The following is a 27944-nucleotide window of genomic DNA, read 5'->3' on the forward strand; positions in this document are numbered from 1 at the left end:
GTAACCGTGTTTGCAATGGCCAAATTTTTAGAGGCAGTTTGGCACAAGAGATTGCTCCTAATTTCTAGGGCACTGTAACTTTAGCCCTTGTTTGTACTCAAAATTATGGCACTATATGTATGATTTTAGCCCTATGACATACCGTTTTAATGTATTTAGCATCTTTATAGTATTCATGATAGACTGTTTTATTGCATTGATACCATTTTTAGATTGATTGAGGTAACAAACAGTGATTTTTGTATTGCTTTCCAGAATATGTAATGGCTTCCTTTTGGCATTTTTCCTGGCTTGTTATTGAGTTATATGTATTGTTGCTTTTCTGTACCAATTTTATTGTATCTTTTATGGCAGATTGCCGAAATAAAGATTAATGAAAGGAAAGGAATATTTATTTATATTAATTTTTGTCTCTGTTACATCAGCTCTACCAAGACTTCTAAAGCTGTCTTTTCAAAAACACCTAAAAACAAGGAGAGCTTCAAAATTCATTTCACTTTCCTACCACCAGCCTCATGCTCACATATCCCTGTTAAGGATGAGCTGATCACACAGCTAATATCATGAAAAACAAAAGGCAGACTCGATTATAAAGTTAAATAGGAAAGCGAAGATAGAGCAAAACTAGATTTTAATCTAAAATATATTTACTCTCGCATACAAACACATAATTAATGCGGCATGTTCGATAAAATATAAGTATATCGTTATCCAAAATCAATAGACATTTTGATAGACACTTACCCAAAAGTTGGGGCTTATCTGGATGTTGGGGTAGATGTGAGAGGTGGATCCTTTTACCTGTATTGAAAGTCCAGAATATAAGTTTAGCTGTAACAAATGTGATGCTTAAATACCAAACACAACAGTTTTGTACTAAATAGTCATGATACAATTATTATTTACATTTTCTGATTCTACCAGAAAGTTGTGTTTTGTTCCCGTAATTACCTTCGAAGCATATTAACGAGAATATTGTTGGATTGCCTCTGACTTTATTTGCCACTATATTGCTAATGACATTACAAAGGCATAGTACAGCATGAAGAACTATTCAACACAAAGAGGGTGGAATCAACCCCGAATGCAAATCGGCGCAGTCCTCAAGGAGAACAAAATCTTGAAACACGCTCCAACACTGAGACAGGGTAATGTAATGAAATAAGCCAGACTGGTTTTGCCCAACATCAAGCAATGTATTCTGGGAAGTTTTTTTTACTTCTGTGTCATCAAGTCAGTTCATAACCCTGCTCCTTTGTTGCTAAAGGCAGCTCCCCAACCAACTCAGTTAACATGTCTTGTGGGGAGCAGCAATCATTCATGGGAGGTAGTAACAGAACATGAAATGGACTAGGAAAGGACAAGGCAATAAAAGAGACTAGGTTGACTAACATGATGGCCCACATAGTGCAACCATCCAGCTGAGAAGAGAACTCCGTGGGGGTACTTCTGGGGTGAGAAAGACACACACAACGGGTTCTGTGCAGAGTATAACGTTTACAAGTGAATCATGGACAACAGAGACAAGGGGCCAGATGTAGTAAGAATTTCAATGGTCGCAAAAGTTCAATTTCGGCATTACAACTGTTAAAATTCTTTTTCCCATGTACCTATCCTATTTTAGCAGTGGGAGACGATTTTCCCACTGTATAAAGTCATTCTGAAGGAATATGGATTCGGTATCTGGAAGGGGCATGTGGCACCGAATACCGAAACTGGATACATGTTTTGTGGCTGAAATCTAGCTCCTAACCATTGAAACTTTACTGACACCTCAAAGATGTGGTACCCCATTTGCAAAAGGGAACATTTTGCAAATGGATTACCTCTTTCCCTTTGTCAACGTAAAAAATAAGTTTGTTGAAGAATAGGCAATGGTCCACAGCCAACTCTTAAATAAACTTTAAAGAAAGTAAAATAATTTTTAAACACAGTCCCGTTTCCTGTAAGAAAACAGGCTAAATAAAAAAAAAAGTTTACTTTATTGAAAGTTAGTCACAGACTGGCCCACTGAGATTGTACCAATCAAGTTAAGTCACAATTTGCAACCTACCTAATCAATATTAATTAGGTAGGTTGGATTGCGACTCAATCCAATTCTGTTGTTTAAGCGCCAACTTAATGGCACATAGGTCAGTTTGTAAAAATATTTACTAGTTGCAAAAATACTAGCATAAATTGCAGCCTGTATTGTGAGACCAGCAAATAGTACATCTGGCCCCACATTCCTATTGTCTATATGGATTTTTACAAATTCGTAAACAAATAACCGTGTGAACAGTTGTCAGTTAAACAGAATTCCACATGGATTATATAATGAATGTTAGGTTAGCATCTTACTTGCATGACAATTACAGTTCATCTGGCTGCTGGTTGAAAAGGGGACTCAAAGTTGAACTCCATGTAAAGCCTACACACATAAGGCCACTAAACAGAGTGCTTGACAAAAAATCATGTTTTAAATAGAACCATCTGTAGTGTTAGTGGGTGAGATCATTTTTGCGGCATGCATGATTGTTCTTTTCTAACTCTTTGGTTCAGTAAGGAATGTCCCTGAGAAGCCTCCGAGATGCACACATGTTTGTTGGAAGGCAAGTGAGTTAAAGTCACTCAAAAAATGCCCATGTTAGGAGCCAATTCTGACCCACGAATATTCAGGAATGACTGTGATTCTCTGGCAAAACCTTCAAATATCGGGAACGTGGTTGGAGCAAGGATCCAAAATGACCTTTCTGAACTCTGGATGAGGAATCCTAGCAAGATTATTAATGCAATTGTCAGGCTTTAATGTTCATACTGGTAGCGCGAAGAGGAAGCAGTGCTGCAGGGTGGAGATTCCAGACACGAGGCAAAGTTGTTCCTTGTTCCAAATGGTGTAGCACAGCATAGACTAAATACAGTGCAGGAATACTGGCCAGTAACAGTAATTTCAGCCGCTTGAAATCTCAATATGGAATTCCACCTACCTCGTCAATCAGGCCTTAAAAGTTAGACCGTTATGATCAATAAAACCAGTATGAAAATGGCTTCAGCCAAGATTAAGTCTGTCATGACGTGGTCAATTAAAAAACATATTGGCAAATTAGAGATCTGAAAAGAGAGACAACCCAGAACAAGCTGAAACAGCGCAACAGGAGATTGGGGTACCCTTCGAATCAATGGCTCTCAAAGCACCAGCAACCAAGGGTGACAGCCATGATGTTGCTAGAATGTAGGAAAGGTATAGTAGCTTTGCATCACAATTTTGATAAGGTATTGAAAGACCTAGATCATTCTGTGCATAAAGCAGAGACATGCATACATCAGGTCAAGACATCCTTGGCACATGAACAAGATGAAGTGGTGAAGAGAGTCGGGTTTCTCAAGAAGCATCAAAATGTTCTAATGGACAAACTAGCGGATCACGAGAACTAATCCCGTTGGAACAATATGAGAATTTGTCAAATTGCAACTTAAATTCCAGCTGCAGAGCTTGAGGATAACATTCAGGCAATGTATCCACGTATGCTCCAAGCCTCATACGACTACAAATTCATGTTAGATCGCACTCACAGGGTGTTCTCAACCTTTTGAACTCGTAAGACACTGTCTGCTGATGTGCTAACCATGGTTCACTTTTTTCTGGTGAAAAAGAACATAATAAAACAACCAGATGGCAAGAACACATTCTCTTCAGAGAAGATTCAGTTTTACTTTCCCAGGATATATCTGCATCCACTCTTAATAATAGAAGAAAACAGAGAGAAATTGCAGAAGCTCTAAAAAAAAAAAGAAAACATCCCATATAAGTCAGGTTTCCCTTTCGTTTACTAAAACACCAGGGAGTTTGGCAATTAGATGAAGGACTGGCAATGCCAGATATGGAGCAGGGAAAATATGGAAACTAGAAGTGAGAAGAAGAAACACAAATGAACTTAGTGAAACCTCACTCAACAGATAGTAATGGTATTGCTGGATTTTGTGGAGTCATCAGGCGAACTCTTGACTACGTCTGGAGTATTTACCGCACACTGTGCAAAAACTATCAAGTTGTTAAAGCAGAAAAGCTATTACTTAAATACAGTTAGGAATGTCAACAACTTAGTGGTGTCGCTCTATCAGTGTTGATGGGTGCCCTCAATTCGGGTTTGTAAAGCTTCAGACTGTCCAGTGCATGATATCCCTCAAGTAACTTACTGTAGATGAGCGAGAAATTGCAGAGTGAATGGCATCCCTCGGGTTCTTGACTTTAAACATTCATTACAAGGAATTCTTTAATAAAATAGTTAAACTAAAAAACAATTGTATATAGCGTCGCTCCAGAAAACGCATCTGAAAAGTCAAGATGTTGTATTGTATGCTCGCACTGGTATCCCGGAAAGTTTAATTCCAGCACAGCTAATAAGACAAAGGGAAGGCCATGTCTTTCAATAAATGTTTGTCTTTTGACCTCAAGAAGACCTGACAAGACAAGGAAGTGAGGCTGGTGGAATTCAGATGCAATTAGAAGGGAATATCATTGACTTGTTCCATGCATGGACCTGATGAGGTTGAGAAGGGTTATTTAGATTTACAACCTGATTTAAATATTGGTAGTAAACGTACTCCATTACAACAGTGACGGAGCATCCTTACCATCAACATAATGGTCCACCCGCCTAATTTAGATGCGGGTGGAGCATAGTTCGGCAATGGATGAGACTACTCCTTCCCCGAAGTGATCAAACTTCTGTGAAAGAACACCGAGTAACGGCGGTCGTAGAAATGGCTGTATATTTACCCACTCAATTTAGATGGGTGAACATATAGCTGTATTTTATTGCCCGTCACCTCCAGGAAAACCCTGGTGATAAAGGACAGTCAAATACTACAAATACCCCCTGCCCATGGGGGATGACTCCCATTGCGAGAGGGGGCATTATTTGTTTTCAAAAAGAACATTCTGCTTCAGGATTTTCTTTTGGATTTTCTTTTTGAAAAATAAAAATTCATTGACAGGCAACCTAGTCATGTTGACAGAGCTGTGCATCAAATTTAAAAAAATGCATTGACAGAAACCACTGTAACGGTGATTCCTGTCAATGCTCCAGAAATAACTGCCAGCTTGGCATTCATTTCTATATTTGGCAGGCATTTACACCATCAGGCACAGGGGACAACAAATCCAGATTGCTTAGAAATGTGGGGAGCCCAAAATTTGGTGTTGTCAACTCACATTGAAAAAACATTATTTCCCCTAAAAAGAGACTGAAGTCACTGCTAAAGAAACCCAAATGAATCCGTCATAGGATATCAGTCAGATAGACTTTCATAACACTGCTCAATAGACCACTATTGGCAGAGTGCTCAAAAATTATTTTAAAGAAAAGAAAAGGAAACGTGTCACAAGTTGAGATGCTGCCAATGTAATAATTGAATGTGAACTTATAGCACACACAACTAAATTCATGAGACTGTCCAAGGAAAAAGGCAGACATAGAACAAAAGAGAACGCAGCTCACACAACAACATAAGAAAGATTGACCAAGAAGGACAAATAGCGAAATGGGCAAAATCTGTGGCAAATGGAATAGATATTAGTAAGAGAATCTGCACATACAATCACTTACACTATCAGCTGGCCCACTAGATCAGAGTTAAAAAGACTAGAACATGGCAAATATTGTAGACCAGGCAGGTGGCTCACACATTAAGACTGATTAAAGTCTTCAGGGTTTTCACACTTATTAAGCTGTTCTGTATAGATCTTAGTTGTGCCACGAAACAGATCCTTTCAGCAGAAAGGCGGTTTAACTTTCTTCGCCCATTTAATCAAAGATGAAATAAGATTTATTTGACCCAATCTTGATCGGAGAAGTTAAGGAAGCCATTAATTGCATTGTAACCAACTTGAACAGACTCATCTTTCTGTATTCAGACGGTGTGCAAGCGTAATCCTCCAAATTCAGCAGCTTCACATTCATTCCAGGGAAGGAAGCGCTGGCAGTGCACCCAGAACATTGGCTCCTCCGGCTTTGCATTTCTGGAGGACAAGTTGCACATAAACACCGATTCAGGCAAGACCATATTTCCCATCAATGCACAGAATTCCTACGATGTTTGAAAACAGCAATAGCTATTTTGGAGATACTAAGTATAAGTTTCTTTGTGGTCCAGAGCTAGGCAATTAAGATACTTTCTTGCAGCAGCCACTATCTTGTTAGCAGAAGCTGTGAACACCTGGGAGATTATTTGTTTTCCTTTTGGAAGCTGAACACAGAGAAGTGTTTTATATGTTTAAGGTATATATTGGAAATTACCTTAAAGAGTTTAAAGTACTGTTTATTAATACATTGAAGAAGTATTGAAATTCTATTTTTCGGAAAACATTTGTGAATCTTAAGTTTCTTGAGGAAACAGAAAGGATCCTTCCATCTTTAAAGACTGTTTGAATTTCACAATGCACCTTAAAATGTGGTTAAGATAATGGTGTGTGTTTCGAGGAGTGACTCATTGGACCAGGGTGAACTATATAATCATGATGAATGTTTGTTCATAGGACAGTCTATCACTGGATCACTTCCCACCAATCTACACTTTACAGCCCCACACCCTGGCTTCATACTTCCCATTACGGCATTCTGAAAAGATCTCCGGTAAAGAGCCCCCTTGTGGGAGCCCGTCAGGTATTGCAGCTCCGTCCGGATGTGGAGCTTGCCTACTGATGAAGCACGACACCCCTCTGGGTGTGTGAGGGCACTTGCTCCTAAAGAGACACGCTCACAGCACTCGTTGGGACTTTACTGACCTGGTCACCTCGCTCTGTTTATTCTCCATAAAGGAACTACATACCCTACTCAATACATCACAGTTATCTATGGAGCATGTATGCTGGACCAGGGCCGGACTGGCCGTAGCGGGCACCGAGCAATCCCCCGGTGCGCCACACGGGTGAGGCTAGTTTCGGGCCCCTGGGGGGCGTTTTTGTTACAGCGCCGTTTTTGCAGCGTAGCAAACAAAATCGGCCGAAAACCGGCCCTGGCAAAGAGCTCGGTGGCACCCACAACACCCCCCGGGGGGAAGCTGAGCACTTTGCCAGGGCAAGTTTTGGTTCCCAGTCCGGCCCTGTGCTGGACCTTCAAGTGCTCCTGGTCCCCCCTCTTGTGAGAATACTGTTCCCTCTATGGGCTTGTAAAAGCTGCACTAGTTCAGAACCTTTTGAGCAGAAAACTAGAGGAGGACGAAAGGGCCTTAATTCGATTTACGCTGGGTAGACAAGAAAAAGAATAGAAGTAAAGAGAATAAATGGAATCCACCTTATGCCAAAATGTTAAGTACTTCAGGTACGAAGCTGCTGTGCAATTCATTGTAAGGTGCTTTAGCAAAAATTACAATAAACGAGTTATAACAAAAGACTTTTTACAGTGTTTTTTCCAAATATGAAAATTCATTTGCGTATGCATTTATTAACTCCATTATAGTAAGTACAGCCTCGAACATGATTGGCAGTGTTCACCTGGCAGTGTTCACTTTCTTACTCCATCTTTTTCCTACGTTATGGTAGTGGCAGTCCTCCTGAATATTCGTTTGGGACAAGTAAAGCAGCGGTGCATTCATTCTGGAACTCAACATTAATATATTTATTTTCCATTATTGTCCTCTATTAAGGGTAGCACCAGTGGCCAATATAGAAATCTGCAGAGACCTATAACTACAATAGCTTTGCAGCTTTGTAATTATGAGCCCCAGCTAAATGCAAATGAGCATATTGATGGGAATTGCAGTTAACAACTGTTAATGTCTGGCAGCTTGTGAGCAGAAAGTTAATATAAATGCCTTCCTAACATCACATAGTAAAGGCAGAAAATGTCCACTCTCTCCCCCTGTTCACAAAAACCACAGCACGTAGTCCCAGAATTCGAAGCATTCTCATTGGCTGCTTCAATCATAGACAAACAGGGTGCTAATACATTTGTATTCATTCAAGCCTTTTCACTAAATAGCTGTGCACAATAAACAAAATGTTCCGTTGAAGCAATCACAGGTAAACTAGGCGCAAACATGACCAAAGAAAATATACAATAGGAGTTTGAATGAAAGGTGGGTCCAAAAAAGAGAAAGCGATGTAGCAGGCAGACGATGTTAAGTCATCACAGAGCCCAGCAATATCAAGGACTAGTCAGCAAAAGCAAGAAAGGACACAAGAAATGGCAGAGACCCGGAAACCTATTGGAGAAAGAATACATCAGCGAGAGCCAGTGAGAGGTAGTAAGATGGACTAGGGATACCCCTCGAGAGTTGGTGAGTGTTGATGCATTTGGAATGAATACATAGAAAACAAGCATTGGCAAAGACACTAGGTCTCGGCGGTGCGAGAACTGTTGGCTTTGTCAATAATAATGTCTTTTAGCCAGCTGCGGTTTCTTTATTAGGGCATGCGGGCATTGCCCCCATTTATTTTTTTGCCCCCAGGCCTCAAATTAAATGTTTTGATTGAGTGATTCCATTTTATTCTAGCTGCAGTCTATTGTGCACTGCTTTTACTTTGTCATGGCATTTTCCAGTAGTGAGGGCGGGCAGACATGGGTGGGGGGTGGAGCTTAATTGATTAGTGACACTGCCAAATTCAGCTGGACTTGGAGTGAAGTGTGCATGTCAGGCTGGACAGGTGCCTTGCTGTGCCCAGCCCGACATGCACACTTGAACTCTCTCCTATCTGTGCCATTTTGGGAGCTCATGGGATAAAAGCCCAAATCCCCAAGTCTCTTAAGGAGCGCTGGGTTAGATTGAGCTAGCCAATACTAACATAATCAGCATAAGAGCAGCACATAGATTGGCTCAGATGACCCGTCAGGGCAGGAATGGGAGTTCTGGGACTGGAGGGCTGACTCCAAGCTGGTCACAACTTGCTGCTTCCATGAACGCCGGGAGGCAGCTCGCTCGAAGTCACAAGTCATCATTTTAAAAACGTTGTCATTGACAATCTGCTGTTGTTGACCTCTTTGGTAAGTGAGCTTGCTTTCACTAAAAACAAATTAAAAGGTGTTATGGGGGTTGTGGGGGTGAGAGGGGTGGCGTGCATGAAACCCATGGCAGAGAAGAGAAATACCGCAATGTGGCGGTTTCTGTACACGCGGGAGCGGCAGTCCTCGAGGGGCGGGGTCCAGAAACAGAATGTTGACTTCCAAGAGTTTCTCGACATGACAAACAACGTGACCCTGGGAAAATCGAGCCATCATCTCCCTCGGCCTCAGTTCCCTTGGCTACCAAACATAAAGAGCCACTAGCTTGCCTAATCTCCACAACGGCCCCACCAATTCCGGGGATGCCTGGCTCCACCTTGGGGACTCCCAGCAGGGACCATCCCACAGGGAAAGCCAGGACGGGTTCCCCAGAGTTATACAGCGCCGGGACGCCCCGTTGCTGGGGCAGCTGTGCGCTTTACAAGTATACTACATTACATTACATTACATTACTAGACGCAGGCCGAGAGAGAGAGGGGGGGGGTTGGTATTGCACTAATAGGCTTGCAGATCACACGCATAAATGGTGCAGGTGTATCCTTGGCCTCTCCCACAGGCTGCAAGGTTTTAATGTGCTTTGAAGAAATAAGGCTTGAGTGCAACAAGGTGCTTTTAAATTTATGTTGGAACATAAGTGTGCGGTGTTAATGCCCCCAAAAAACTGATAATAATATCACAGCTACGTATTACACAGTGAGTTCTCCTAATCAATATAATCATATTGTCAGAGAACTGTTAGTAGCGTGTCTTACTGCTGCCCGTCTTCGTGGCACTGTTCTTACACACTGCCAAGGCGCGAAAAGACGAGTCGGCCTGAGGCTCACTCTTGTAACCTGCAGGCTTCACCCAACATCAGTAACACGCACAATAACCCAATGAGCTGCTGTATCATTTGCAGTTTTCTGTCGACAGACATTTTTGGGAAGCTGTTAGGTAAATTTGGCAGAGCTGCTCCCGAGCTGCCCAGATCTGCTGTTGTCTTTCCAGCTCAGTAATTAGCTTCCATTTCCCCAAATAAAAGTTTGCGCTCTGAGAACATTAGAGTTTCTTTCCCGTCTGCGTAAAAGTCTTTTAATCGCTTAGTTTATGACCCTGCATTAATTCCATCATTATATTTTCTGTGGCTAATATTTGCTTTTCAGCCTCTGAGGCACTTCCAATCTGGGCAATCTGGGCAATCTGGGCAAGATTTGCTCTTTGGTCTGTAATTTGGTGTTTGAGATTCATAAAAGCTTCTCTGGTGGGACCAGAGATTGTGTACTGGTTGTGGCGGCTGGTACAGAGTTCAGAAAGGACATTGATCTGTACCACACTGGGCCACATCTGGGGAGGAAAGAAGGCAAGGGCCTGCTCTCACCTCTTTTCACCCCACTGTGGAAGCTAGATTAATAGGAACGTGAGTCAGCATAGACAGAGTTCACATGCATTTCCAGACCGATTTTATATACTTTATATACCCTTTTAAGAATGAGATGATGGCTCAAGCCTTTCACTTGTAAGCATTAGTGGTGGGCAGAGCCACTGGAATTATAGGGTTTTGTGGGCGCAACATTTTCTTCATAATTATGGATTGGGCGCATTTGCACTGTAATCCAGCATCAGCGGCATAATCTGCAGATTGGAAAAAAAATAGCTTCTAGCTCGAAACAATCAAAAGTTACTAAAAATGTCAGCGATTTAGTTCCTGTTTATATTTCACGTTTTACTTAATCTTGAATTCGTTGAAAGTGCTCACTATTTTCAGGATGTCGTTTTCTGTATTTGTTTGTGTAGCATATTTCACTTGTACCGTGCCTACTTTAAGTCGTTTTCAGATGTCTTTAGTGGGCCACCACTCAGAGCTCTGAAGCAAAGGCTAAAGGTAGAGCTAATATCTTCTCAGTGGGACAAAAAAGTGATCTGCTGAACAAACAGAGCAATGGTCACTTATTCCAGTTGGAATTGTGATCCTATGAAACTGTTTGTGAAGGAGGTACACAGCTGTCAAAATAATGAGAAGTCAAAAGTAAATAAAAAAAACAGTGCTTGCAGGTGAGCGGGTGGGTTGTAAGTTTGCGGGTTGTGAAGTGAAGGAGATGCGAGGAAGTGCATTCAGGAGTCGGTGAAAGGAGGCTGCTGAAGATGATAACATATGCAGATGGACGAGATGTGGAGACAAAAGGGTGCACATGTCTAACGTAGAATGAGCATGACAGGCATGACTGAGACACTCTGAAGACCATTACACCTTCCATAGGCCTCAGTAATGTTTAATTCACAGACTCACTGCATTGTTATGTCAAAGTCGGTTATTAAGTTCCGTGGTTATACTGAACAAGCAGTTACCTATGTCATTTTCATATGAAATCTGTTTATTTGTGTCATACCTACACATTCACAATTGCTTTATTAACCTTCCTGCTTCAACAAATTTGCTTGAAATTGCACCATTAGTCCACTCTTTTTTCAAACTTTACCCAGGGGGAGAATTTTTCCAGAACCCCTCTTATAACCATAAGGCTCCCAGCCACAGGTCACTCATCCCAAACATTTGTGCCTTACCACTTTCAAATGTCACCATCCGCCACTGCTTTTAGCCATGTAATCCAAAAGCACATAGTTTAAGCAGGGAAGCTGTTCTTTATCCACGTTTTCTGGTTTCACTTTGTAGAAATCACTCAGGAAATAAGTATCTTTTTGTCTTTTGACCCAAGGCCAAGTGCTTTACATGAGCACTAGTTACATTACACAAGCTTACATGCATTTGTTATAGGCATAGGAAGATTAAGTGATGTGCCCAGAATCACAGGATGTTGAGCCTATGCTAAGACTCGAACCTAGTTCAACAGTGGGAAGCTCTGACTAGAAGGCCACACCCTGGGTAGAGGGAGTACACTTATTTTTCTGTTTGCCTTACGAAAAGAATATTTCCGATAAAAGGTGACCTTGAACAGAGAGGAAGTTTAAGTGTGAAGTTATAGCATAGACAAAGTCAGTTGGTTTCGCGGTGCCTTTATTTCTTTTATGTTCGCTAGATGAAACAGCTCGCTATTTCTAGGGCAGCCATCTGCCACAAACCTGTGGCAGCTTCAAATCTCCATTCACTGCCACCTCTCCACCTCAACTTGGATGCAGAGTCCTGCTGACGTTCTGATGATGACACGTCATCACAGGCAGGAGACTGTTCAAAAGTAGAGCATTGTCTAGCTGTCAGCAACATAGAAAGGGGACAAACATGCAAATCCATGGCAGGAATGAGAGTGAAGGCGATACTTTAGTGCAAAGATCATTTTGAAAGAGGGGCAATTTTTTGTGCTCAGTGGTTCAGTTCTGCGAAAAACACTGAGCGGAAGCAGCAATCTTCACATGTATTCTATTCTGAGTTGCTATTGTCAGTGCATATTTGGTTAGTGTTGAGTCTGTACCAAGATTTTGTAGCTTCCTTTTTTCAGTCAATCAAGGAGCACAAACAAAAGGGGTGGGCGAAAGGAAGGTAGACGAATAGCAATATTTTGAAAGTAAATGTGGCTACATACATTTATATTCAGGTTTCAGTGTCAGTAATACTTAACAAGACACACAGAAGGGGGGCCCTGGACTGATACTTAGGCAGGGGTACAGGGAAATAAGACTACAAAGAAAAAAAACAACCCAACTGCCTGAAACCTATCTTTAAACAAGGCGTCACATCTCAATATAGGAACGACAGGGAATAAATCACCTCATCCAACCAGAACAACAGCAGTGTGCAGAAAGGACTTTAGTGTATGACATAATGAATAATGATTTTTTATATTGTCAAGATATATATCCTTGGTTTATTGTGCAGGTCTATAATGCACAGCTATATCAATATGCATAAATTGATCATAAATAGTGAGTAAAATAGATACAAAAAACAAATATATATATATAAAATTACAGAAACCTCTGCAAACCAAACATGAGTATAAATGTTGTACAGAATGTGCCCCACATATCATGAATGTTTTTCAACACATCTCACATTAATTCCCTCATTCAAACACATAGACAAAACAACAACAAGACTGGTCAACTCTGCAAGTATACAATATTCATAGATACCCTGAATGGTCAAACATATAATTAAAAAAAGTGTTAAGACACGTTATTTTCATATACAATGCTGTATTAATATCAGCAGTAACTGTTGTTATATCTTTTGAATTGTTTTATACATGATTAAAAAAAAACAGGAACATGTATTGGCATCCAATTTTGTTGGATAATTTATGCCAGTAGTGTTGGGAAAAATGCAGCGACGTGCATTTTGGCAAATGACCCGGATACAAGGGTCACACCTTCTTCAGGCCACTTCAAGGTTTTAGTAAGGGGGCAGCGAAAGACTAGAGATTCTGAAAATTATTCAAAGCATCCATAAGTACAGTAGCTTCAATAGAGTACCCTAATTCATAAAAAAGCACACTGGAGCTCCAGAGGTGGCTGAGAAATCCTCACAAATAATACATATATAGAAAAAAGTGGAAACGGAGTCGTGCATCGTGCACAGATGACTGAACCATATGTGAACAATATCACACCGTGCAACAGATAGGAAAGGTAACTAGTACACCTGGGTATCACTCAACCAAAACAAAAAGCACTTGTTTAGATGCTCAAATACAAAAAAAAAAGTAGCTCCTAAAACAGGAGCAGTGGAAGGACACAAGTATTTGGTCCATGCTCTGGGGGAGGGCTAAATACAAGTAGACGCTTGAAGCATGCCATGGACAAACGGGAACGAAGTATACATAGGTATTAAGAGCATTTCCTTCATGATCTGGATGTCTTGTGTGGAGCTATACAAATGTCTAAAGTATGGGAAAACTCTTATGTATCTTATTGCAGAGGTGGCTAATAATGATTGTTGTTGATGGAGTTGGATCATCAGTAGGCTTTCAACTTTCGCTTCATGCTCAAAGTGATTCCATTTCATTCTAGATCAGTGTTTCCCAACTGTGGGTTACAAACAGATTTTTGATGCAACGGGAATGTCTGAGCAGTAAATAAAGATGCCTTTAAATTCTAGGTTTATCTTATCGCATTTGCTGGTGCTTCTAAGACAGAAGTCAAATGTCAGGCATTATCTTATGAAAATTTGCTGCTTACTTTTTTAACATTGGATTTGTGTTCACTTTTCTTTCCCTGCAAAATGAGAGGAGTTTATAAAGCGACTAATGTGACAATCTTGCTGGAATACAGGTAACGTGAAAGGAAAGGCTATAAAATATTGGTTTTGTTTGGAACAAACAATAAAATATAAATACCTATAAATAAACTGTATAAGTTCATCAGTTAGGAAAGCAAAAATGAAACACATTTTTTGTAATTCTGAAGTGTGCTGGAAACAGAGATTATAATAGAATTAAAACAAATCAATTACACATTACTTGATGCACAAATGATACATTTTCAGAGAAACCTGATCTGGAACCTGTGCTTTCTATAAATTACAATGTACAAACACATAATGCTTTAGTTACATTCAAAAATCGCCCCCCTTCTTGTCCATTAAAGGTAGATGGGTTGCGAAAGCTTGTAGTTTTAAAAAGTGCATCATGGTTCTCAAAGATTTGGAAACCACTGCTCTAGATGGTACATAGTCTACACGAACAACAAAGAATGAATTTAAATCATATTTAGCCACTGAGTAGAAATGCAATTGGCAATATATTAGATCATGCTCTCATGCTTCTAAACCTAATTTTTTGCCGCTGTCTTTTTTCCATCTTAGAGATGTAGCTCCCATTATCTTACCTCTTATGGATGCTTTTCCTGCTGCCCATAGGACTTGCACTGAATTGACTGAGCCCTCATTGGCTGATATAAAGTCTTGAAAATGAGTTTGTAGTTTACGCTTGGTTTCTGGCTATATATATTTAAATGTATTCATCCTCTCTACTTTCTTTGCATGAGTGCTATGCCATTTTATCAATAACATTGGATGTCTGTGCAAAGTTAGCGGCCATTTCAATGGAAACGATGTTGTCTATAAATGACAATTCACTACCACACAATGCTTTAGGTACATTAAAAATCAGCCCCCCTCTTGTCCATTAAAGGTAGATCGGTGGTGAAAGTTTGTTGAGTTAAAAGGTGGATCATGGTTCTAAAACGTTTGCCAACCACTTATCTAATGGAACATATCACCATGAACATTAAAACACAAATTTAAATCATATTTAGCCACTGAGTAGAAATGCAGATGGCAATATATTTTTAGATCTCGCACTCAAGCTCTTCATACATACCAGCCTCTGTAATCTCACAGAAGGAAACCTTTGGCAACACAGCATACGATACGAGTATTCAATGTGCATGCGTGCACAATAGGGGTTGGCCTAACGGCTAAGGCGCTCGACCTCGGACCTGGGGATCTGGGTTCGAGTCTCGGTAACGACGCCAAAAAACCCCTGTGATTCTGGGCAAATCACTTAATCTCCCCGTGCCTAAAAAAAAAAAAAAAAAATGAAAGTGCATCCTCATGTAACGTAACTGGTGCTATGTAAAGCGCTCTGATAACTGATTCGGTTCGGTTCTAGTTCGCGCTATATAAAACTCTGCAAAAAAATAAATAAAATACATGTATTCTTGATATTAAAGCCTCCAAATTCCACCAGGTCAAGTTCGCAGAGCAGGTAATTGAGGAGACCGCGCTCCCTAATGTTGCAAAAAACAGGTCTTCACGATCTATCTAGCTCTTGGACTATTGTCAAATTCCAGTCTCCATCGATCATCAATTTATCCTGATTAACCTTTGGACAACTGAGGCAGAAAGTCTGATTTGCTAGTATTTTAGGCATGTTTAGACCCCACCAGCATTGACTTCCCCTGCGGTTTAATCTTAGCAAAGGCATATACAGCCCTCCTGGGTTATTCCATGTGCTAACCATGCGATAAGGGAGGGTTTTATGAAAACAAAGATCACCGTGCTACCAGATTGTTGTTGTATTAGCATCAGCTAAGTGGGCACTTTGATGTTACAGGGATAGAGCATCTTTCCCACGTAATGTCTCCTCAGTTTACAAGATTCCATCGGGTACAGATATGTTTCATGAATGAGAAGTTTTGATACCCATCGTAACAAGCTTTATTTACGCTTAATGTAGGGCCATTTACATTCATTGACATTATTTTGAGGTCTCTGGAATGTGTATCAATTTCTATGCCTCACCCCTCTAGAAATTGTTGTGTAGTTTCCATTAATCAGTAGGAACTTCACGTTTGCTGATGACAAAAACTTAGGATGGCGCTAGACTGACTCCAGGCACTCCCTTGGACCAGCTAGCTCACAGTGCCACCATTATCACCATTAGCCCCAAGCTTAGACATGGAGAGAACAGCTCTGGCAACTACTGAACATGACAACCCTGTTCCCTCAGGAATTGTGGTGACAGACCTAGAACTTTTCACTCAGTCACCTGTGTTCTTTTTCGCTCAGAGAAATATACAAAGAGTACACAAAGGGAAGTTTTTCAATATTTACTGAACCGTAATGATTCTTGTATAGAAAATGTGTGCTACAATGATTAATAGACAGAAGCAGACAAAAGTTATAATGAGTGTCAAAACAGTGAAAAAATTAAGTGTTCCACCATCTTGGTGAGACACCGGATATATGCATACACATTCACTATTATAATGATCAAACATACTCCTATGATGCAAACCCTAACCTATGAGTCTAAGATGTGATTGTATGGTCTTCCAAGAAACCCCCTTCTGGATGATCTAACCTCTTTACCTGGTGGGTAAGAATGCAGGACACAAACTGGGCACCCCTCATAGAGATGTCAGTCAGCTGCTAGGCAAAAGCTTCAGCATGCAGGGACCCCACGAAGTCAGCAGAAGAATCTCCTCTGATTGTATTTGGAAACAAAAGGATATATATAGAAAAGGGCATCCTTGCCTAGGGCCTTGATTGTGATCAGGCTGCCATTGTTTGAATTCCACAGATAGCAGCGTCGCCATATGGACGTAATAACAAACACATTTGTACCACACACATGAAGGTCTTGCACATAATGCCAAGGCAGTGTGATAGCGTTCCCACGAAGTTCATTTTGTATCAGCAAGGTCACTGTTTCTTAGAAAATAACCCAAGTGTCACAAATGCAAATGTGGGTAAAAAGTTGACGAGACAGAGGGAAGGCAACTTTCAGGAAAGAACCATGTACAAGTAAATTGGCACTATTTCCTACCAGGCCTAACCCAGGCACATGACAAAATAGACAAAATAGAAAGCCTGAATAATTAATTGGGCTACAGATTTCGTCTGTGAGTTTCACAGAGAAGAGGTCACGGGTGCTATAATTGAATGTGCTTTGTCAAGCTTGCTTATCTGTACAGCTGTCAAACTTTTCAGAGGAAACTCGGAGGATGACTTATTTATTAATTTACGGTGTTTTCCTATAGTGAAACTTTATCAACAGGTGTCAGTGCTCTTAACAAGGAACTACAACTACATATACCCGATATGCTTAACAACATCAGCACGAAGATCAATTGAGCTGTTCATATGCCAGATATTGTTAAAGTTAACAAGAAGATCAACTGAATTGTATGAGGGTTGGAGGACAAGTTGATGGAGGGCAGAGATAGATAAGGAGAGAGGGTATATAAAACATGAGCTAGTAAAGAATTTATCAGTGTGAAAAATGACAAGAAGGAAGCAGTGTGTTGAATAGAATATAATGGAGAAATGCTAAGTAAAGTATGAAAACATAAATTAATATGGAGTTGGATGTCGTAAAAACCTCAGTGAAAGGTTACTTGGACAAAAGAGATTTCTATTCCTTTGTTGCGCACCATCCCAAGGTAAACATGTCATTAAAAAGTGTTGCTTTGGAAAGCATGTTTCATATGGCTGAGTGATACAAATGTCAGTGACAGCCCTGCATTGTCAAGAAGCATTCTAGAGAGTTGAAGTTATCTACTGGTGGAGCCTAACTGAAGTTTTCCATGTAAGGTACTTGGCTAATTAATAACATATTTTAAAAATGCTGTAATACTCCAGGGTAGTGATTGCAGACAGTCATTAATACTGTGATTTTGCTTAGAACTAAATTTCTTTATTAAAATCCCCACACTCTGCCCCTATTTTCACTTTTAGCACATAGCCCCTAGTGGTATTCACATTCTTGCTAGCTTTCGTTTTTTAGGTCGAGACTGGGCAGGTCATGCGCTGCTCTGCACGGCATGCTGTATTCAGGTATGGACTTGCTCTGCAAGGCATGCTGTATTCAGGTATGGACTTGAAGCTCCGCCCATTTCCTGTCCATCTTTTGAATTGGTTCCTGTTACTGTCCTTTCTAAATCGTTGAATAGGCTTAGTAGTCCCCCCTTGGTACAGCCGTGTCTGCATGATCTGCTTTATCTAGACTGTGAGCACTATTTTCCTTAATGATTTTCCCCTATTCCACCCATGATGTGCTTTCCTACAAAGCACGCTGCCCGCTTTTATATTTTTATTAGTAATGGCGGTCTGCTTTAGCTATACCGGACATGCTTCTTTATTTATTTAATTTGTCAGTGTGATCCACTTTGACTATAGGCGGCCACGCTTCATTATTTATTTTGTCAGCGCATTCCTCTAACTTTAGTGGGCGCGCAACAGAACCTTTGTTTTTTTTTTCTTTTTGGGTGAAAGCGCCACATACGGAGCTTTCACTTTCATGGTGGCTGCGCCCCTTTCTTACGACGCTGCTCGCTGTATTCAGGTTACAGCGAGCCACGTCTAAAGAAAGGGGTGCGGTCACCATTAAAGTGTTCTCGCATTTGCGAAAGTTTGAGCTTTTAGCATTATAAATGGCAATGCCTTTTATATGTGTGTTGATTTTCAAAACACATAAATAAGAGGCATTGTCATTTACAATGCCAATAGCTTAATCTCTTGCAGATGCGAGACCTATTGCACTGCAGATGCTTGTTGAAAATACAACATGACCAAACTTGTGCTGAGTTGCAGGAGCAGGCTTGTATTTTTCCATAATGGCCTTGCCCAGAAAATACATGTATGTGCGTATTTTAAGTTTTTATGAATCACAATTTCAATCAAATGAAAGGGTTTCAGTGTAAGAAAGGAACATTAAAACCTCCACATTACTGGCTTTCACATTCTTGTTTGACACGTGTGACATTTCATTCAAAATGGATGGAAGATTAAGTGACCATGGTATCCTAACTGATCCCGCCTTTTGCTCTGGACGCCAGGGGCCATACTACAGAAAGTACCCCGGAAGGAGCAACAGGCACGTGCGCCCACTTGTGTACCCTTGGAGCACTTTGGTACAGAAGGGTCCAAAGATGCTTCTGTGACCCTTCTGTAGGACTGATAGTGCTGTAGCACATGTAGTGCCAGTACCATCGCGCGTCAACAGTCATTGTAGGAAATGATTAATGTTAATTTTGTTTAACTGCTAATAATAATTCTGAGAATAAATATGAGTATCTGTTCAATACGTCTGACCGCTTTCTTCAGGCAATACAGAGATCATACAATGTAGAAAACATAGAGAATTGTCTCAATTATTCCACTAATACATTGGGAACAGAGCAAGGCTAAGCATCTATCCATTGGTGTTGGCACAATTAACTTTTTCGTGATGTGCCTGAATATGGAAGAGAGAAAACATTGGCTGTGTTGAAGTTAATAATTATTCTACTGATAATTCAGTCCATCTACAATGGGCGGAAGTTGCTTAGTATGTAAATGGGCTTTCCATTTATTTAAGTGTTTGTAAAGGGCTGATTGTCATGATACAATAACTTAGGAGAAAACATATATACCAAATGAAAAACAAGCTTTGGGCAAAGCTAATAGGTCTGGCTGTTCACAGAGCTACAATACCTCAAGTACTAGATGTCCAAATCACAATAAACAGGAGTCTTTAACAAGGCTGCAATCCTACAAGACTTCACAGAAAATGTTCCTCTCAAGTTAAAAGCGACTGCTTAACAAGACTATCACAAACCTACTGTGCCTCAAGTAGTTAATAGGTGTCAGAGTCTCGACTCAGATCCAACTGCATGAACTCTTCGCAAAGCTGCATTGCCTCATGTTGCGACTAGATGTCCCTCTCGAGTGAGATGCAACTGTTTCAAATGCCCTTCACAAAGCTTAGGGGATGTGCCTGCAACGTAAAAATGACCATATACGCTTTTGCTGATTGTTTTCTATAGGATTAGTAAATAAGCCAATGCTGCTTTATGATGATGAGTGAATAGTATAAATACATACTAGCAATCAATGGTTAATTAAAGTGCCTTCAAACTTATTTTTACTAAGCTGTTTTTGAGAAGCACTATAGGTGTGTGCCAACACTTGCATTTGCTTATATTAAAACCCATGGCTCTGTGCTATGTGCTGTGGTAGAACGAAGAAATCTGTCAATGTTAGTTGAATGAGCAAAGCAATAGCTAAACATATTATTTTAGTCATATATATGTATGTTGCTATGGATTTTTCTTTTGACTTTTGAAGACATTCTCAAACCTACAGGACCTCAAGTCTCAAGTCAGACCCAGCTGATGTCTCCACAAATTTGCAGTACCTCAGGTGGTAACTAGATGCCCCTCTGGAGTCACATGCCAAAATCCGGCAATTCTTTCATGAATCTGTAGTACCTTAAGTGGTTACTAGCTGTCCCAAACAAGTTAGATTGAGGTGCTTCAAAGGACTTTCTCAAAGACGAGGAGTGTTGCTTCAGCATTTAAATTTACATGCACACTTTACTATTTTATAGATTTTTGTTTGTTTGCCATAGGTTAAAAAATGATACCGAGGCAATATTACAGAGTTCAATACATCTCAAGTGTCTAACAGAGTGTGAGAGCCGAACCCCAGTAATCTACTGAAACTCAATAATCCGAACACCCCCCCGATTTACCTCTGGCAGTTTGGCTCCGGTTCTGTTGATCTAGTGGTAAGAGATACCCCCCTCTATAATATTAAACCCACCATATTAGCAGAGTAAGAGTGTTGGGAGGAAAATGAAAAGTCACCCCCAAAGCTTTAAAACCAGGGATTTTTAATCTTGTACACATTTTGCGCATAAACAATTAGCAAACTGCAGATTCAGCAAGACAATAATATTTAAAACCCCTGAGCACTGACACATTATAATTATTTTGTTCCCTTCCTCAGCAGATGCAGTACGGAGATGTAAAATATAATTTGAAATATTTTCGAAAAAAAGCTTTTACATTACTGTTCTTCTGCAGATATACGTCAGAACTTCCAACAGAAATCTTTCGAAATGATACATAGAGAGCATGATGGAAAGCTTTGTTCACAATGCACGCTTTCTAAGGAAAGCTACTATCTACGTCACAATACACTATGCTCCGCAGAAAATTGTGGGGAGAGAAGAGATGTAGAGGGTCACTGATTGGGGGGGGGGGCAATGAGCAGGATCTCGATGAGCAGAACACTGGAAAACTGCAACCATTTAAATAAAATGGTGTCTCACAAAAATATTTTATAACTAGACTATGTAATTAATTACGCTTCTAACAATATAATTTAGTTGTTTCAAGTGCAACATCATTAATACGGTGCACAGTCTAAATATCAAGTTAGAAATATCGACCTACAAAAATATCGTGTTGGAAATATCGAAGGTACATAATATCGAGGTCAAGAATATCGTTGGACAGAATATCGAACCTAAGGTAAGTAATATAGATTTTTTTTATATCGATGTAAGTAATATCGAAGTTACTTATATCGATATTTGTATTATTGTTCTGTATTTTATTATGTATGTGTAATTTTTTTTTGTTAAGTATTTTACTTGTTTTAAATTATATGTTTATTATTTTGATATATTAATAATGTTATTTTTAAATACATTTTATGTTTTAGTACCGTAGCGGGTTGTGGGTTTATAGGGGAATAGGGTGGGAAGTAATTAAAATATACTAAATTAATTATTAATTTTTAGGAATTATAAATAAATTTTGATTAATGTTTGTTTATTTCTGTAGCGGGTTGTGGGTTTATAGGGGAATTGGGTGGGAAGTAATTTAATTATAATTAATTAATGATTTTTTTTTATTTTGAGGAATGGGTAAATATTTTATTTTTAATTGATTACTAATTGGCGATTCATTATTTTATTTGATAGTTAATTTTTTTAATTTGTAATTAATGTTTTTAATTGGTAAATAATTGTTTTAATTGGTAATTATTTTTTTAATTGGTAATTAATGTTTTTAATTGGCAAATAATTGTTTTATTTGGTAATTAATTATTTATTTGCTAATTATTTTTTTATTTGGTAATTAATTTTGTTAATTGGCAATTCATGATTTTAATTGGTAATTATTTTTTATTATTTGGAAATTATTTTTAATTAATTGGTAATCAATGTTTCATAAAAAGTACTATTTGGTATGAAAAATAATTTTATTGTTTAATATTTTTTAATTGTGAATACATTTTAAATAATAAAAAAAAAATTAAAAATATTTTATTGTTCAATATTTATTATTTGGTGACTAATATTTATTAATTATTATTTATTGGTATTTATTGTTAATTTATTGTTAATTAATTATTCAATTGTAATTATGTTTTTAATAATTATTAATGGGTATTCGTAAATGATGTAGAGGTATTAAAAGATGAAATTATTTATTATTTTAAATACAATTTTTTTTATAAGTATGTTATATTTAAATTCTACGCTATCCAATGCTTTCCCTACTGTTGCACTCTGTGGAGTTGGAATAGTAATTCTAACCCCTACGCTATCCAATGCTTTCCCGACTGTAGCACCCTTTGGAGTTGGAATAGTAATTTTTACCCCCACGCTATCCAACGTTTTCCCTACTGTTGCACCCTCTGGAGTTGGAATAGTAATTTTTACCCCTACGCTATCCAACGCTTTCCTTACTGTTGCCCTCTCTAGAGTTGGAATATTAATGTTTACCCCTACGCTATCCAACGCTTTCCCTACTGTAGCACCCTCTGGAGTTGGAATAGTAATTTTTACCTCTACGCTATCCAACGCTTTCCCTACTTGCCCCCTCTGGAGTTGGAATAGAAATTTTTACCCCTACGCAATCCAGCACTTTCCCTACTGTTGCCCCCTCTGGAGTTGGAATAGTAATGTTTACCCCTACGCTATCCAACGCTTTCCCTACTGTAGCACCCTTTGGAGTTAGAATATTAATTTTTACCCCTACGCTATCCAACGCTTTCACTACTGTAGCACCCTCTGGAGTTGGAATAGTAATTTTTACCCCTACGCTATCCAATGCTTTCCCTACTGTTGCCCCCTCTGGAGTTGGAATAGTAATTTTTACCTCTACGCTGTCCAACGCTTTCCCTACTTGCCCCCTCGAGGTTTGGAATAGTAATTTTTACCCCTTCGCTATCCAACGCTTTCCCTACCGTAGCACCCTCTGGAGTTGGAATAGTAATTTTTACCCCAACGCTATCCAATGCTTTCCCTACTATTGCCCCCTCTGGAGTTGGAATAGTAATTTTTATGCCTACGCTATCCAACCCTTTCCCCACTGTTGCATTTTCTGAAGTTGGAATATTAATTTTAAGTGTTACGCTATCTAATTTTATCATTACTGTAGTGTTTTTGGGACTCTGAATAGAAGTTTTATTTATTTAGCGATTTAATATTTTTATTATAATTTTTAATAATGTACTATATTATTAATTTAAACAATATTGAAAGTATATTTAATTTTTTCAATGTATTACCTTTATTAAATATAATTATTTACTTTTTATTTATGTTATTGTTTTATATGTGTAGATGTATTTGTCATTTATAATACTTTTTAATACTTTATAAGTTATTAAAATAATTATTAAAACTTATTATTAGGTAAGTATATATTATATTTTTTATGTATATCAATTAATGTTATATTATTGTACATGTATTATTTATTCATTTTAAACATTATTAAATATTTGTAACTATGTTTATTTGGTTTATAAGTATTATTTACTTTATTTTACACTTTTTTTTATTTTAAAAAAAACGATATTTTTAATTACGATATTTTTAACTTCGATATTTTTGTTTCGATATTTTTGTACTTACCATGTTGTAGATAGGCTGTCGATATTCTTGCTTCCGATAATCCAACGTCGATTTTTGTGTAGGTCGATATTTTTTTCGTCGATATTGTGTCAGTGATCCCTACATGCATCATTACATTTATTAATAGAGACAAGTTATTTGTCACCAAAATTGGAAATCATTAAAAGCTTCTTCAAGAGGACTATTTTTAAGGTGGATGTATACAAGCAAAAAGCAGTCACTCATAGTTAAGGTATCCAATGGCTGAAATGGGCTGCCCAATTGGCCTATGCTGTGTGCTGTGGTGGAAGGGGTGGTAATTTTATTGACATTTGTGCTGCCCCATGGATAAAGACGATTACATTTGAAAAAAACTATATGCTGTATTTTTAAACATGTCACTGGCGAGACAGCTGCTGTCTTATTTGGGACACAGCCCTCCCAAAGACGAGCCACATATATGGTCTGGTTGATAGGACATTGTGCAATGAGATGCAAGCTGTTTTTTTCACAATCTACCCTATCAGTTTCAGCTACTTTTATACGAAAGATCACAAAATGAACACTTTGTATTTCTTAGTCTGTCATAACGTCACGTTAATTTTTTGTTTTCACATTATTACAATGCAGATAACAGAAATGAATTGGGGCCATGATCAACAGTTCAAACTCACTGCTACGCAACTGTCCATCAATTAAGGTGACAGCTGCACTGACACGACATTTGATCACCAAGGGGACAGTTAGGGGGGGAATGCTATTTTGTTGTCAATCTTTGTGAAAAACATTTCAGCAATGGAAGAATAAAAGTCATATACAATGCTCGTGTATTCCAAGCATCACATTTGCTAAGGTTTCCAAGGCTTTATACTAAACATGCTGATAATGCTCTTTCAGCTGAAGGCTAATTGGTTTCCAGCACAGTGACACACTACTTTAAAAACAAAATGGAAATGGAATGCCAGTGACAATCACCCTGTTACACTGATAGCAAATGAGACCCTGCTGATATCCTGTAATACAACCTGGCACGGATCCCCTTGTGATGGCAGCCATACACTTATCGCTGGTTGTATCACTGTCACTCACTGTCATTCAAATTACTTCGAAAGGCGTTAACGACCAGTTGTTTATAAAACAGAAGGAACCCAATACATTTGGATGCAACAAAGCACACATACCATAAAAGGAGATTTACCATTCTCAAGCAGCAGCATTGAAGGCTGCGAGTAGGAAGATGATGGAGGTGCTTAAGCACAGGGAATTGAAAACTCTTCCGAATGCCAATTACCTTCTCGTGTCATGGGAGCATGGCTTCCTGCCGATGCTGTAGTGCAAGCCCTGCAGCAAATGTGTATTGTATTGCATTCAGAATTCATGAAGCACTGCCTGCCACTACGTGGGGCAATGAAGCACTTATCTAAGTGGGCAGCATGCTACAGCACGCAAGGTGTCTGGTTGAAATAGTGTTGACTTTTCTTTTGATCCTGTGAAGGAAGTGTTTCCATGTTGTGTGGGAGGATCAACACGGTGCGGTTACTGTGTTATAGGATGCCGTGCTTAGCAGTGTGATGGATAAAGAAGTTCGAGAGATAGGTGCACAGTTTTTAGTTTTTCAATAGCTGGCAGCTTTGGGAAGTTCTGCCATTCCCTTATTTGTATTTACTATCCTCATAGTCCTCTTTGATGGTTATTGTACTGGATTGTCCATTCAGAGATAATATGTTTAAAGTTAATGTCCTTAGCAGGCATATGTTGGAGTAAGAAATGGTGGAGAAATCTTTGGTACTATCAAACCACATCTGATTGTGGGTTGTCAAGAAGCATTCATAATATGTAGCTAGTTGAGATCCACAGTAGTGGATTAAAAGAAAACTCTCAATTGGCCAGCATGTGGCAGATGTCTTAAATTATTCCATGCCTGTTCAGTTGGTGATGGGCAGTTTACTGCTCTTGACTGAGTGATGGACATGAGCTGTAGCAATGTCGAAGTACCATGAACACTGCAATGAAGCCAAAGCACAACTGCACAAATATGTATACTTTTGGGGCAAAATCTGTTTTGGAATATTATTCTAAAGGAAATACACGTGCATCCATATGCATAATTTAAGCAAATGCAAATGAGAGAGTGTGTTTGCATGTCTGTGTGTTTGTGTGCATGTGTGTCTCTAACGAGCTGCAACGGATTTGTCATTCGGTTAAAACCGGGTCCCCCTTTGACCCGGCATCACCGAAACTTCTCGGCCAAAGCATTGGTATTCTTGAACCTTTTATCAGAGATGTCCTTGACATCTCGTTTAAAACTTGCACTGTTCCAAAAAAATGGAAGCTAGCTATAGTACTTCCACTTCAGAAAAAACCTAACCTCAGTTGGGACAAGCTGGACAACCTAAGACCCATATCCCTTCTTCCCTACATGGCAAAGGTGACGGAAAAGGTGGTCAATTCTCAAATCATGACCTTTGTAGATGAAGCTAATCTTCTCCACGCCTCGCAGTTCGGATTTCGACCCCGCCACTCTACAGAGTCTGCACTGCTCTTGGCCACCGAGATTGTTAGGCAAGGAGTTGATGAGGGTCAAACCATGGCACTCATCCTGCTTGACCTAAGTGCCGCCTTTGACACTGTAGCACATTCCATCTTGCTACAGTGTCTCAATAAGGGAGGAATCAAAGGGAAGGCACTTAGATGGCTACAATCTTTTATGTTGGAAAGAGGCTTCCAGGTTAGACAGGGTGAATGTTACTCCAAACAATTCCATCTCGATCAAGGAGTTCCCCAGGGCTCTGCTCTTAGCCCCACCTTGTTTAACCTGTATGCCTCTCCTATAGCAGCGATTGTAGAGAAATACGATATCCAACTCGTATCCTATGCTGACGACACACAGCTGGCTATCTCCCTATCACGGGCGCCCGACACCGCAGCCGCCAACTTCAGTGCCTGCATGCAGGAGCTTGCCTCCTGGATGTCTAACAACTGCCTGAAGTTGAACGGCTCCAAGACTGAGGTGCTTGTGGTAGGGAGTGGCCCGTCTGTGTGGTCTTCAGCATGGTGGCCTAACTGCTTGGGCCCTACACCTAGGCCTGCACAACAGGCCAAAAATCTAGGGGTTGTATTTGACTCTGAGCTATCATTCACGCCCCAAATTAACCGGGTTGTGGGTATGTGTTTTGGAGTACTTAAAACCCTACGTAAGGTCCTTGATATGCTCCCTGTTGGAGACAGACAGACCCTCGTACACGCCTTGGTCACCTCGAGACTAGATTATGCAAATCTGCTGTATCTGTGTAGTACAGTTAGCAACATCAATCGTCTCCAGGTGCTGCAGAATGCAGCGGCCAGGCTGGTGTTAAGGCTTCCGAGACGCACTTCCTCCAAAGAAGCCTTAAAATCTCTCCACTGGCTACCAATCTCTCAAAGGATCAAATTTAAAGCCCTATGTGTGTGCCACCGGATTTTAGGAGGCAGGGCACCTATCCCTCTCAACGGTCTTATTACCCCCTATAGACCTGAACGAACGCTTAGATCTTCGGATACTGGCCTTGTCAAGGTTCCTAAAATACGCAGAGCCCAGATGGGTGGAAGATCGTTCCGTTTTCTTGCAGCCAAGCACTGGAACTCACTACCGATTGAACTTCGTCTCGAACCCTCCGAGACCATGTTCCGCAGAGCCCTCAAAACATACCTGTTCCGCCTAGCACTACCCTAGTTCCACCCCCTCACTCTTCTCATTTTTAGCAACTCAGCGCAGGGACACGCCGGTGAGCGTAACTAGCGCTTTATAAAATTCCAAAATAAATAAATAAATAAATAATAATAAATATGTGTGCACATAACTGAGTGCATACATGTCTGTGCAAACATGTGATTCGGTGCGCTAAAATAACTATGCAACACAGATTATCACTTG

General features: G+C 39.6%; 1 long non-coding RNA gene across 1 annotated transcript in view; it reads right to left on the bottom strand.

Moving 5' to 3' along the window:
* Positions 1-392: 392 nt before the first annotated feature.
* LOC144824655 (uncharacterized) overlaps positions 393-27944 on the bottom strand; it is a 359794-nt gene continuing 332242 nt past the window's right edge. Inside the window, exon 3 of the long non-coding RNA XR_013609042.1 lies at positions 393-801. This is a non-coding gene — a long non-coding RNA (uncharacterized LOC144824655). The remainder of the gene's footprint in view (positions 802-27944) is intronic.

The sequence above is a fragment of the Lissotriton helveticus genome, chromosome 3_1, assembly GCF_964261635.1.
Source record: "Lissotriton helveticus chromosome 3_1, aLisHel1.1, whole genome shotgun sequence".
NCBI lineage: Eukaryota > Metazoa > Chordata > Amphibia > Caudata > Salamandridae > Lissotriton > Lissotriton helveticus.